Raw genomic sequence first — 10,127 nt, forward strand, 5'->3', positions numbered from 1 at the left:
AGAGCATGATCAAACTTCTCCTTAGCAATCTTTTCTTGACAGATAAGTCCATCAATAACAGACATGTTGATCAAGAGTGATCAAGAGCTTTGAAAAATCCAAATCCAAGGCGTTTGATGAAAGGTTGGTGTTGTTGTTGTGTGGGTGGGATCTGGGTAGATTAAAGTGTGATCCACTCTTTTGTTGAATCTAAAACTGATGTGATTTAAAACCTTTTTGATATTAAATGTTTTTCCAACTAAGTGAAAAACAACCTGTTGTTTTGTCAAATCAACCGGTTTTTTATTCTTAGATGTTTAGAAAAAGGTTGAAAGTTGTTTGACTTGGTTGACTTAACTGTCAAACCAAATCAATCGGTTGTTTCGTGGTTTCAACCGATTGTTTCTTTGAAAATCCTAACAGAATTCTGGTTTGAATGGTGAATTTGTCTTAAATGATTTCTAACTGAATACACTCCTTCATTAAATGTTTTGACCAATCTTTGGAAAGTATAAATAGTTTGTTATATGTTTCTAAAGGGTAAGAAACAATTTTGAGAAATTCATTTTGACATATTTGATCTCAAGTTTTCAAGATTCACATCAAGGTTTGGATTTTCAAGTGAGAGTGGAATATCATTGCAATTGTATTCTTTTCATATTGTACTTTGATCAGGTGTAATCCTTTCTCAATCTTTTGTATTTCTGTTGTTGTATTGCCAAGGAGTGTTGTGTGTTCTTGAGGTGTTCAAGATCAATACTCTTGGTGTGGTTTGCCAAAGGTAGTGTGTTTCTTGAGGGGTTCAAGGTCTCTACTTTGGTGTGTGGTGTTTGTAATCTGGTTTGATTGCTTGGTGGATTACCCAGTGGTTTCTGGGAACTGGATGTAGCTCTTGTTGTAAGAGTGAACCAGTATAAACTACTTGTGTGCATTTCTCTTTCTTTAAACTCCTTTAAATTCTGTTTTGAAGTTTTTTAAGTTTTAACTGGTATAAACTGTTGAACAAAATGCTTTGATGTCTCCAAATCCAAGAGGAAAGCTTGAAGACCTTGTTGCTAGGTGAGTGTGTTGTCTAGTTTTTTGAAACTTGTTAATTCACTCCTTAAGTTGATCCAAGTTCATTTGAATCTTTAACCTTTTGAAAGGATGTGTTTTCTAAAAAGTTGTAAAAAATTCAACAAGTTGTTTTTCAAAACAACAGGTTGTTTTACCTTAGCTGTTTTTGAAAAACTTGGTTGACTTTGCTATCAAACCAAAACAATCGATTGTTTCGACAAAACAACCGATTGTTTTCCTGCAAACCTTAACAGAATTCTGTTAAGCGGTTTTAATATGTTTTAAATGATCCTAACTAACTTGGCTCCTTTATTAAATGATTTTGACCACTTGGTTGGTCTATATAAAGGTGGTTTTACGCTCCTAATCTTGGAGTAAAAGAAAGAGTTTATCAAAACAGTTTTTCCAAGATTTGAAAGAGCTTTGGATCATTCTTAAGTGTGTGGAATAGGATTGGGTTGTAATTCTGAACTTTAAGCTTTGTAATACCCAGGTGTATTTTATTCCCTTCTTCCTTGATTACTGTATTTTTGTATTTGTGTTGCCAATGAGTGTTGTGTGTTCTTGAGGTGTTCAAGATCAACATACTTGGTGTGGTTTGCCAAAGGTAGTGTATTTCTTGAGGGGTTCAATGTCACTACTTTAGTGTGTGGTGTTTGTAATCTGGTTTTGATTGCATAGTGGAATACCCAGTGGTTTTTGGGGACTGGATGTAGCTCTTGGTATAAACAACCGATTGTTTTTCTGATATCATCTTAAAACAGTTTTGGTTCTTTGTTTCCTTGATTCTTCTCTCTGTAATTCAGCGTTGAATTTCATTATACACTCAAAGTTTGCGAAAATCCTTTAAAAACAATTCACCCCCCCTCTTATTTAAGGCCATATATTCTAACATAAACAACCAATTGTTTTTCTGTGTTTTGCTTTGAAACAGATTGTGTTCTTGGCTAACTTGATTCCTCTTCTGGATTTCTTCACAGAGTTTCACTAAACCTTCAAAAGTTTTCGAAAATCTCTTATAATCAATTCACCCCCCCCCCCTTCTTGTTTAAGGCCATATATTTTAACAATTGTCATAAAGAGCTAAGTTAGTTACTCAAGTTTTTGATCCTAAATATTTTTTCTATAGCTGAAAAACTACCTTTTGGGGAGGGTACCTCAATTAACATGCCACCTTTGTTTTGTAGTTTGAACTATAAGTTTTGGAAGGTTAGAATAAAAATATTTGTTGAATCTCTAGATAGAGGAATGTGGGATGCTATTGAAAATGGCCTTTTTATTCCTAAGTTTGAAAAGGATGATGTTTTTATTGAAAAACCTTGGTCCCAATGGACTGATGATGAAAATAAAAGAGCAAAGTTTGATTGCATTGCACAAAATATTATCACCTCTGCCTTAAATTCTAAAGAGTTTTTCAGGGTCTCAGAGTGTGAATCTGCTAAGGAGATGTGGGATACACTTAAAGCCGCTCATGAGAGTATCAATGAAATAAAGAAAGCAAAGACAAGAAGTCAAGCAAGAAGGAAAAGAAAGCAAAATAAAAAAGGATTCAATCTGTGTTTGATGGCCAAAAAGGAAGATGATGTAAGTAGTGTAAGTTCCTGTACTTCTTTAAATGCTGAAAACTATAGTCAATTGCTTCAAGCTTTTAAAGAAACTCACGAGGAAGCTAACCAATTGGCTCTCTTAAACAACCGATTGAAAGGGTTGAACAGATGGCATAAAAAAAGAGTCAAGGCACTAGAAGAAGAGTTGGAGAATTCAAAAACTGATTTTGAAAATCTTTAAATGCTTTACAAAAACTCTTCTTACAAGTGTGACACTCTTGTTTGTGAAAATTGTGGATAAACTTTCAAAAGGTAAATCCAACTTTGAGAATGTCTTGGCATCTCAAAATTGTGTTTTTGGGAAAGCTAGATTAGGTTTTAATCCATAGGGCAAGCAAGATAAGTTTTCGAAGTCATTTTCAAAACTGTCAGAAAAACAACCGATTGAAAAATCGAAACAACCGGTTGTTACATGCTTTTATTGCATGAAGAGAGGTCACTCTGTTAGATTCAAGAAAATTAGGAAATATTTTGTTCCTAAAGGTATTATGAGATGGATTCCCAAAGACTCTGAAGTTCCCAGTGATAAATGTAATACAAAAGGACCCACTTTTGTAAGGGGACCAAATCTTGGTACTTGAATTTGTCTTTTGTAGGGATATTTGATGGAAAAAATGCAGTTGTGGTACCTGGATAGTGGTTGTTCCAAACACATGACTGGAGATAAATCTAAGTTTGTGAACATCACTTTCAAACAAGAAGGGCATGTGACATATGGAGATAACAAGGGAAGGATTCTTGGAAAAGGCTCTATAGGAGACAAAAGCAACTTATTAATTCATGATGTCTTGTATGTGGAAGGTCTAAAACACAACCTGCTTAGCATTAGCCAACTATGTGACAAGGGTTATCAAGTCATCTTCAAGCCAAACTCCTGTGAGATCTGCCTTCCCAACTCAAAGGAAGTAATGTTGATTGGTAAAAGAATCAACAATGTTTATCTCTTAGATATCTCTTTTTCTTGTTCCATTGGTTGTCTTCTTTCTAAGCATAATGAATCTTGGTTATGGCATAGAAGAATAGCCCACACTCACATGAATCATTTGAACAAATTGATTTCAAAAGATCTTGTGATAGGGATACCCAATCTCAAGTTTGAGAAGGACCACATATGTGAAGCATGTCAAAAGGGGAAACAAATCAAACATTCCTTCAAATTAAAGAATGTTGTTTCATCTTCAAAACCCTTTGAGTTGTTGCACATGGACTTGTTTGGTCCTTCAATAACCATGAGTCTTGGTGGTAACTATTATGCTCTTGTTATTGTTGATGATTTTTCTAGGTACACATGGACACTCTTCTTGGAATCAAAGAGTGATGCTTTCTCTGCCTTCAAAAAGCTTGTTAGAAGACTACAAAACACAAAAAGAAGTAGCATTGGTTCTATAAGGAGTGATCATGGATGGGAATTTCAAAATGAGAAATTCAGCAAATTCTGTGAAAAGATGGGGATCTTGCACAACTTTCTGAACCAAGAACTCCTCAACGGAATGGAGTAGTGGAAAGAAAGAATAGATCTCTTGAAGAATTAGAAAGAACCATGCTAAGTGAATCCTCCCTACCCAAATATTTTTGGGCTGATGATGTTAGCACCTCTTGTTATGTGATGAATAGAGTGCTAATAAGGCCAATCTTGAAGAAAACTCCTTATGAACTCTTCAATGGAATGAAGCTAAACATTAGTCACCTAAAAGTGTTTGGATGCAGCTGTTTTGTTTTGAATAATGGGAAAGAAAATCTAGAAAAGTTTGATGAAAAAGATGACAATGGCATCTTTATTGGCTATTCCTCAAATAGTCATGCTTATAGGGTCTACAACAAGAGACTCATGATTGTAGAAGAATCTATTCATGTGGTGTTTGATGAAGTTGATCACAAAGATATGAAATCCTCGAAAAACAGCACAGAAGAGGATGAACAGAACATCATTTTGCAGAAGCCAGAATCCTGTCCAGAAAAACAACTGATTGATTCATCGAAACAACCGGTTGAAATTGTTCAGTAGGATGAGTTGCCTAAAGAATGGAGAATTCCAAGGGATATGTAAGTGGAAAACATCATTGGGCAGATAAAGGATGGTGTTTCTACACGAAGGACTGTCTCAAACTTCTGCAGGCACACAACTTTTGTCTCTTAAGTTGAACCAAGGAAAATTGAAGAAGCTATTAATGATGAGAAATGGGTGGTTGCAATGCATGAAGAGCTGAATCAGTTCACTAGAAATGATGTATGGTTTCTAGTTCCCAGGTTAGATGAGATGAACATCATTGGGTCTAAATGGGTATTCAGAAACAAGTTAGATGAGGCTGGTGTGATTACTAGAAACAAGGCAAGACTATTTGCCAAAGGTTACAATCAAGAAGGAATTGATTATGGTGAAACCTTTGCTCCAGTTGCAAGATTAGAAGCTGTAAGGTTGTTGTTGGCCTTTGCTTGTATTAGTGGATTCAAACGGTTTCAAATGGATGTTAAGAGTGCTTTCCTCAATGGATTCATCAATGAAGAAGTCTATGTTGAACAACCACCGGGCTTTGAAGATCATCAACATCCCAACCATGTATACATGCCTTATATGGGCTTAAGCAAGCTCCAAGGCAATGGTATGAGAGGCTTAGTAACTTTCTTTTATCCAATGGCTATAAGAGAGGGATGATTGACAAGACTCTCTTTATCAAGAAGTCAAATTCTGAAATTATCTTGGTCCAAATCTATGTTGATGACATCATTTTTGGTGCTACCAAAGATAGTTTATGTGAGGAATTTGTGGCTGTCATGCAAGATGAGTTTGAAATGTCTATGATGTGGGAGCTTTCATTCTTTCTTGGACTGCAAGTCAAGCAATCCAAAGATGGAATTTTCCTATGTCAATCAAAGTATTGCAAAGAAATTTGAAATGGAAAGTTGCAAAGAAGCTAGCACACCTATGTCATCAAGTTGTTATATGGATGCTGATGTGGCTGAAAAAGGGGTAGATCAAACCAAATATAGAGGATTGATTGGTTCCTTATTCTATCTCACAACAAGTAGACCGGATATCATGTTTGTCGTGTGTCTTTGTGCGAGATTCCAAGCAAATCCAAAGGAATCACATCTCAAGGTTGCAAAAAGGATTCTCAAATATCTCAAAGGAACAACCAATGTTGGTTTGTGGTATCCTTCTCACTCTCCTATACACTTAATTCGATATTCTGATTCTGATTTTGCAGGGTGTAAGCTGGACCGAAAAAGCACAAGTGGCACTTATCATCTTCTTGGATCAAGTCTCATTTCTTGGCATAAAAAGAAACAAGCTTGTGAGGCTCTTTCCACTGCAGAAGCTGAATACATTGCTGTTGGAAGTTGTTGTGCACAAATTCTTTGGCTCAAACAACAACTAGAAGATTTGGGCTTGAAGATTAGCAAGGTTCCTTTGCTTTGTGACAATACAAGTGCTATAAATCTCACCAAAAATCAGATTTAGCATTCAAGAACAATGCACATTGAGATTCGTCATCACTTCATAAGGGATCATGTGAACAATATAGATTGTGAGATGAAATTCATTGAAACAAGACTACAACTTGCTAACATATTCACAAAACCTTTTCCAAAAGACAGGTTTTTCTTTTTAAGAAATGAGTTAGGCATTCTTGATTCACAAACTCTTTCTTAAATATGTTTTTATCTCTTCCTAATTCTATTTCTGAAGACAAATAGGGGGGAATATGGTTTATATGTTGTCTTAAAACCGCTATAACTCTGGTGTTTTACTTTTATTGTTTTTAGCATAGTTTGTGGTTGGTTTTTCTACTCTTGTGGTTATGTAGAAAACTAGTTGATGTGTCATCATAACCTGCTATTAGAGATGCTATGGATTGCATAGTTTCTGTTTTGCAGGTGCTGTTTTAGATTCAAACAAGATCAACACAAGCAACAAGGGATTTGTCTTCATCAAATAGGGGGAGATTGTTGATCAAGAGTGATCAAGAGCTTTGAAGAATCCAAATCCAAGGTGTTTGATGAAAGGCTAGTGTTGCTGCTGTGTGTGGGTGGGATCTGGGTAGATTAAAGTGTGATCCACTCTTTTGTTGAATCTAAACCTGGTCTGAATTAAAACCTTTTAATATTAAATGTTTTTTCCAACTAAGTGAAAACCAACTTGTTGTTTTGCCGAATCAACCAGTTGTTTTGTTCTTAGGTGTTTTGAAAATTGTTTGACTTGGTTGACTTAATTGTCAAACCAAATCAATCGATTGTTTCGTGGTTTCAACCGGTTGTTTCTTTGAAAATCCTAACAAAATTCTGTTTTGAATGGTGAATCTGTCTTAAATGATTTCTAACTGAATACACTCCTTCATTAAATTTTTTGACCAATCTTTGGAAAGTATTAATAGTTTGTTATATGTTTCTAAAGGGTAAGAAATAGTTTTGAGAAATTCAGTTTGACATGTTTGATCTCAAGTTTTCAAGATTCACTTCAAGCCTTTGATTTTCAAGTGAGAGTGGAATAGGATTGCAATTGTATTCTTTTCAGATTGTACTTTGATTAGGTGTAATCCTTTCTCAATCTTATGTATTTATGTTGTTGTATTGCCAATGAGTTTTGTGTGTTCTTGAGGTGTTCAAGATCAATACTCTTGGTGTGGTTTGCCAAAGGTAGTGTGTTTCTTAAGGGGTTCAAGGTCACTACTTTGGTGTGTGGTGTTTGTAATCTGGTTTGATTGCTTAGTGGATTACTGATAAGTGCTTAATTTCAGTAATATTTCATATTAAAATATAGGCACTTATGAGGATTTATTGCTAATTTACATATAAAATAATCCCTAATTTATGAATTTATACCTTTTTACATTTTTATGAGCTTTATTTGAATAAGAGCATTTTATTCCCAAATTTGGTGTTAATTGCAGATTTCTAAGGAAGATTGAAGATTTGGAATAAAGGAGAATAATTTGAGCTAAAAAGATAAATTCGAAAGGTCCCAGATGGGAAAAATATGCAAAGAAAGATTGAGCTTTTTTATGTTTTATCATTTAGCCCATTAGCGCGACACAGGAAGCAACCTAACCCTGGAAAACTAGGATAAATAGAGGGCTAGAGGCTCAACCCTAGTGTGCCAGATTGAGAGAAAAACACCATAGAGTGAATTGTAACCCAATTGGGAGAATGGAAGGTGCTAGAAGTATGCGTGACTAATTCTATCCTTTGGGATTGAGAGTAATCTGCTCAAACTCTTATGTATTAAGGTGATATTTTATATATTAATATTCGGTTCTTGATTGATTATTGGTATTGTTGTTTTACTTTTAACTTTCTGTGACAAATTGAGAATCTTAAATCTGACCGAGAGGTATTTTTAGGGTTCAGACCTAAACATCAATACTTAGCATATTTGAGTGCTAGAGATAGACTTGAAATGTTAATTGACATTAACGTCTGAGTGTGATTTCTAAGTAGTTTTTATAAGTATGCGAGAGATCGATATTTAGGAAACATTCTTAAGAATTTTATATGCGAGAGATCGATATAAATAAATTTTCTACGGGCATCAATTTCAATCGAAGAACTTAATATTAACATGCTAATCAAAATACATGAGAGTGAAAGAGATGAAACCTAATCCCTATTTTTCCAATTGAAGCAACTAATTCTTTGTTTGTTTTCTTATTGATCAGTGCCAACATCATCACTTCAAACTCTTTTTATTGTTCTGTTGTTATATTTAGCGAATATTGTACTCGATAATCCACTGTTCCTTATGGGATCGATATCCGTCCTTAGGGACAATTATTACTTCTGACAAACACGGTGCACTTGCCGTAAAAAGTTTTTTTTGGCGCCGTTGTAGTCTAGTTGGTCAGGATACTCGGCTCTCACCCGAGAGACCCGGGTTCATGTCCCGGCAACGGAACCACAAAAACTTGACGACTTTTTACGGCAAGTGCACCGCGTTTTTCAAAAGTAATAATTGTCCCTAAGGACGAATATCAATCCCACAAGAAACAGTGAATTATCGAGTACAATATTCGCTAAATATAACAACAGAACAATAAAAAGAGTTTAGAAGTGATGGTGTTGGCACAGATCAATAAGAAAACAAACAAAGAATTTGTTGCTTCAATTGGAAAAATAGGGATTAAGTTTCATCTCTCCCACTCTCATGTATTTTGATTAGCATGCTAATATTGAGTTCTTTTATTGAAATTGATGCCTGTAGAAAATTCATTTATATCGATCTCTCGCATATAAAATCCTTAAGAATGTTTCCTAAATATCGATCCCTCGCATATTTATAAAAACAACTTAGAATCACACTCAGACGTTAATGGCAATTAACATTTCAAGCCTATCCTTAACACTCAAATATGTTAAGTATTGATGTTTAGGTCCGAAGCCTAAAAATACCTCTGAGTCAGATTTAAGATTCTCAATTTGTCACAGAAAGTTAAAAGTAAAACAACAATACCAATAATCAATCAAGAATTGAATATTAATATATAAAATATCACCTCAATACATAAGAGTTTGAGCAGATTACAACCAATCCCAAATGGTAGAATTAGCTACGCATACTTCTAGCACCTTCCATTCTTCCAATTGGGTTACAATTCACTCTATGGTGTTTTCCTCTCAATTTGGCACACTAGGGTTGAGCCTCTAGCCCTCTATTTATCCTAGTTTTCTAGGGTTAGGTTGCTTCCTGTGTCGCGCTAATGGGCTAAATGATAAAACATAAAAAAGGCACAATCTTTCTTTGCATCTTTTTCCATTTTGGGACCTTCCGACTTTATCTTTTTAGTTTAAATTATTCTCCTTTATTCTAAATCTTCATTCTTCCCTAGAAATCTGCAATTAACACCAAATTTGGGAATAAAATGCTCTTATTCAAATAAAGCTCATAAAAGTGTAAAAAGGTATAAATTCATAAATTAGGGATTATTTTATATGTAAATTAGCAATAAATCCTCATAAGTGCCTATATTTTAATATGAAATATTACTAAAATTGGGCACTTATCAATTACCCAGTGGTTTCTGGGAATTGGATGTAGTTCTTGTTGTAAGAGTGAACCAATATAAAGTGCTTGTGTGCATTTCTCTTTCTATTAACTCCTTTAAATTCTATTTTTAAGTTGTTTAATTTTGAACTGGTATAAACAACTGATTGATTCGAAGAAACAACCGATTGTTTTTCTGTGTTTTGCTTTGAAACAGTTTGTGTTTTTGGCTAACTTGATTCCTCTTATGGATTTCTTCACAGAGTTTCATTAAACCTTCAAAAATTTTCGAAAATATCTTATAAACAATTCACTCCCCCTCTTGTTTAAGGCCATATATTCTAACAAGACAAACTAGAAGTCTCTAAAGTTTGTTGAATACCAAGGAGGAGACCCTGCTTAAGAAACACTACATTGTGAACATTACCAAAAGAATTTTTATTCCAGGCTCGGAGCTCAATTTTCAACCTTTTTAACTTACATTGCAAAATAAACACAAGACAACCAAC

General features: G+C 34.6%; 1 non-coding gene across 1 annotated transcript; it reads left to right on the forward strand.

The window, feature by feature from the left end:
• Positions 1-8,459: 8,459 nt before the first annotated feature.
• TRNAE-CUC (transfer RNA glutamic acid (anticodon CUC)) lies at positions 8,460-8,532 on the forward strand. Its single transcript has one exon. It is a non-coding gene; the product is annotated as a tRNA-Glu (tRNA).
• Positions 8,533-10,127: the final 1,595 nt, after the last annotated feature.

The sequence above is a fragment of the Phaseolus vulgaris genome, chromosome 11 (assembly GCF_051622355.1).
Source record: "Phaseolus vulgaris cultivar YP4 chromosome 11, ASM5162235v1, whole genome shotgun sequence".
Taxonomy (NCBI): domain Eukaryota; kingdom Viridiplantae; phylum Streptophyta; class Magnoliopsida; order Fabales; family Fabaceae; genus Phaseolus; species Phaseolus vulgaris.